This window comes from Montipora foliosa, chromosome 5 (assembly GCF_036669935.1).
Source record: "Montipora foliosa isolate CH-2021 chromosome 5, ASM3666993v2, whole genome shotgun sequence".
In the NCBI taxonomy this organism is placed as follows: domain Eukaryota; kingdom Metazoa; phylum Cnidaria; class Anthozoa; order Scleractinia; family Acroporidae; genus Montipora; species Montipora foliosa.
This window is the reverse complement of record NC_090873.1, coordinates 23419446-23423686: the sequence shown is the minus strand read 5'-3', so window position 1 is coordinate 23423686 and position 4241 is coordinate 23419446. Positions and strand designations below refer to the sequence as shown.

General features: G+C 38.7%; 1 protein-coding gene across 3 annotated transcripts in view; it reads right to left on the bottom strand.

Moving 5' to 3' along the window:
- LOC138003772 (uncharacterized) overlaps window positions 1-3907 on the bottom strand; it is a 24195-nt gene extending 20288 nt beyond the window's left edge. For 2 of the 3 annotated variants that reach the window (XM_068849997.1, XM_068850000.1), the window contains exons 1-4: window positions 3806-3907; window positions 3635-3686; window positions 3438-3482; window positions 230-317 (exon numbers count right to left, since the gene is read on the bottom strand). The gene's annotated coding sequence lies outside the window, so the exon portion shown is untranslated. Of the gene's footprint in view, window positions 1-229; window positions 1522-3437; window positions 3483-3634; window positions 3687-3805 lie in introns of those variants that run through there. The other variant, XM_068849998.1, reaches the window with a different exon arrangement.
- Window positions 3908-4241: the final 334 nt, after the last annotated feature.

The following is a 4241-nucleotide window of genomic DNA, read 5'->3' as shown; positions in this document are numbered from 1 at the left end:
TAATGATAATGGAACGATAATGTGAAACACACAGCTGTAGTTCTTGTGTTAGTATGATACTCTACATGTACTGCTGTCTCGAGCAGTTTGAATTTTAGGAGCCTTTTGTCACCCTGGAAAGCGAGCACAGAATTCATAATACCTAGCACCATTGTACACAAAAGCAATAAAATACTTGCTAGGATAAACCTGTATAATTTTGTCTACAATAAGGTAGAACAACTGGAACCTTGAAATAGCTCTTCATTTTACATTTTTATTCATCTCTTCAGTTACACAATTGCTAATGTCCTATTCCTTGCTATTTCCATGGTAGCCTGAAAAATAATTAAAAAGGAAATAAATTAGAGACCAATATTAATTGAGTAGTGCCAGCAGTAATGCTGATTGAGTTTTCAGATCTAGCTATGGACTCACTAATCATTGTTATCACAGGGGACCCACACAAAGGGTGAATTTAGAAGCAATGTATGAGAATAGCAAAAAGTTCCATAATTATTATTGTACTATTCTGCAATAAATATTTACACAAGATGAGGATAAACTATCTGAAATGATCTTGTGCTGTTGTTATTATGGCTGAAAATGGCAAATTGTAGCAATTTTTACCAGAGCAACACACGTCCTTGAAATCGCTAAATTTCCTACAAGCAGCCACAATAACGACACAGCAGAACATTTCGGATGAAGGTTTGTTTATTCTCATCTTATATGCAAATATTTATCCCAGAATTGTACAATAATATGGAACTTTTTGCTATTCTCATACATTGCTTCTAAATTCAATAATACCAAGGGTCAAACACATTATGTAGGCAACCTGTGATTGTTAGTATTTGTAAAAAGTAGACTCAAGCCCCTGTAATTCTTAGATGCAGAAACCTTACGCTTAAGTTGAAACATGTTTATTTATCATGAATGTCTTTGCGGATTGGCAAAAAAAAACAGCTTGAGGTAATAAGATCTATTTGTCATCATGGTGCAGAGCAGTCAACATATTTAGCTATATATCTTTCCAGATCAACTGAAAAATTGAAAAAAAATTCCCTTGACTCGCCAAATATGACAGTCACATCTTGAGCTGGATGGATAACAAGATCAGTAAAATTTCTGCAGGCCATACAGGTCTAGCACTTAAACTGGCCAAATTGAATGGACTTTCTCCATGCCATAAATTATTTTAATAAAATTTAAAATGTTACCATGACTGAAAAACTGTTGAGCATCCTCCTCCCAATGACACGGATTTGCAGCCATTCACATTAAAGGAGAATTGAAACTTAATAGACAACTGAATAGAGGGCCAAAAAGGAAACAAAGTTCTCAGTGCAAACCATGAATGCCCTAACTCAACCTGACGGAAGAGAGAGAGTCATAAGAATGAACAAACAAAGAATGCCCATCGTCACAAGCCTAACTCAACCTGACGGAAGAGAGATGGTCGTAAGAATGAACAAACAATGAATGCCCATCGTCACAAGCCTAACTCAACCTGAGGGAAGAGAGAGAGTCGTAAGAATGAACAAACAAAGAATGCCCATCGTCACCAGCCTAACTCAACCTGACGGAAGAGAGATGGTCGTAAGAATGAACAAACAAAGAATGGCCATCGTCACAAGCCTAACTCAACCTGAGGGAAGAGAGAGAGTCGTAAGAATGAACAAACAAAGAATGCCCATCGTCACAAGCCTAACTCAACCTGAGGGAAGAGAGAGAGTCGTAAGAATGAACAAACAAAGAATGCCCATCGTCACAAGCCTAACTCAACCTGACGGAAGAGAGATGGTCGTAAGAATGAACAAACAATGAATGCCCATCGTCACAAGCCTAACTCAACCTGAGGGAAGAGAGAGAGTCGTAAGAATGAACAAACAAAGAATGCCCATCGTCACAAGCCTAACTCAACCTGACGGAAGAGAGATGGTCGTAAGAATGAACAAACAATGAATGGCCATCGTCACAAGCCTAACTCAACCTGACGGAAGAGAGATGGTCGTAAGAATGAACAAACAATGAATGGCCATCGTCACAAGCCTAACTCAACCTGACGGAAGAGAGATGGTCGTAAGAATGAACAAACAATGAATGGCCATCGTCACAAGCCTAACTCAACCTGATGGAAGAGAGATGGTCGTAAGAATGAACAAACAATGAATGGCCATCGTCACAAGCCTAACTCAACCTGAGGGAAGAGAGAGAGTCGTAAGAATGAACAAACAAAGAATGCCCATCGTCACAAGCCTAACTCAACCTGACGGAAGAGAGATGGTCGTAAGAATGAACAAACAATGAATGGCCATCGTCACAAGCCTAACTCAACCTGAGGGAAGAGAGAGAGTCGTAAGAATGAACAAACAAAGAATGCCCATCGTCACAAGCCTAACTCAACCTGACGGAAGAGAGATGGTCGTAAGAATGAACAAACAATGAATGGCCATCGTCACAAGCCTAACTCAACCTGATGGAAGAGAGAGGGTCGTAAGAATGAACAAACAATGAATGGCCATCGTCACAAGCCTAACTCAACCTGATGGAAGAGAGATGGTCGTAAGAATGAACAAACAATGAATGGCCATCGTCACAAGCCTAACTCCACCTGATGGAAGATAGAGGGTCGTAAGAATGAACAAACAAAGAATGGCCATCGTCACAAGCCTAACTCAACCTGATGAAAGAGAGAGGGTCGTAAGAATGAACAAACAAAGAATGCCCATCTTCACAAGCCTACCGGTAACTCAGTTTGGCTTTGTACAGAGACAAAGTATGACTAAAGATAATTTGTGATTGTTGAAAAGGAAAAGTAAACAATCTGCCAAGTAAAAAAGAATTAGTGCTGTTGGTCACAATAACAAATAATTGTTTTGTCAATGTATGTGTTGATGACAACAGTTATTGCTGACACAATCATACATTGTAAGAACAATAGACTAAGTATGTCTTAATTAAGCACTCTACCCAATACAAACAGCTGATCATCAGAAGCATTCTCACAATTAAAACCACAGTCTGACCAAAACCAACAAAGTTTTCTTAGTCAGAGAAAAAAAAAAACAATAATAAAAGCCTGCATATACAAACATATATATTTTTTGTCTGGTAAAATAGGGATGCTTGGATGCAGGCTTAAAGTGGATTGTTGACAAGGTCCTAATTTGTATGTAGGAGATATAGGTACTGATTGCCAGAAAAATAAATTTTTGCGATCTCAAAGTCAAACTCCTTGGATAAAGTGTTTATTGCAATTTAACTGTTACTCACATAATTATAGAACCTGCTTGATTTTAGTTAACTAAACAGGGTTTTGTATAATTATGCCAAATATCTGCCAACAGGTTCTTACAAAAGGATCTCTTCGCAGGAGTTCTCGAGAGTAATAAATCGTCTTTCTAACGAAATAAACTAAATTAAAATAAGTGCGAATTTTTCTTGATTTTTACCTTGTGTTCACTTTGAGGAAAGCACCTGGTTGATCCCGTGGCTGCCTACACGAATAAGAAAAATACGTACTGCCGTCAATTTTTTACAATTCGATCGTTGGCTCAATTCGCTTCAACTGTAAAAGATCATCACGCACTTGACTAATACAGATAACCGAAAAAAAGCATTAAAACAACTACATTAGGAAGTCTTATACCTCCGAAAACGCTAACACCAAACACATTGTACACCGTCGAAAGTCTGGTCGACTGTGAATGAAAATACAAGTTAATACTGTTAAATTCACTCTGTTCATTTCAATTCAGTGTAGAAGAACATCACGAGAATCTCAGCATACAGATAAAATAACAGTGGAAATTAATCTTACATGTAAATGAGGAAAACAGCACAATCCGTGTTCGTCGATCTGTGAAACCTCCGCGCGCTTTTCTATAACAAACGACCGAAGAAAACCGACACAGGTTTTTTCCGCAAGCGCAATCACTCTGACCAGCCGTCGTTTGTCGTTCTCAGTCTTCAGAGTTTCTACAGCCAGCTCGGGTTGAGTCAGTAATTCCCAGGCAAAACCTCTATCAATGATAAATTTCCCAGCCAGCTCATCGGAACACCTGTATTTTTGCCAGCCAGCAAGATTCCTCTGGGGAACAGATAAAGTGAGGAACAGATCCGTTGGGTGCCCCTGTAATATCAACTCCTCCACTCAAAACAAATCGAGTATCATATTTAGGCTCTATTTTCTGGCCATTTTATGGACACGTTAACAAACCTCTGATTAATAGCTTCTTCTTCATGTTCAGACTTGG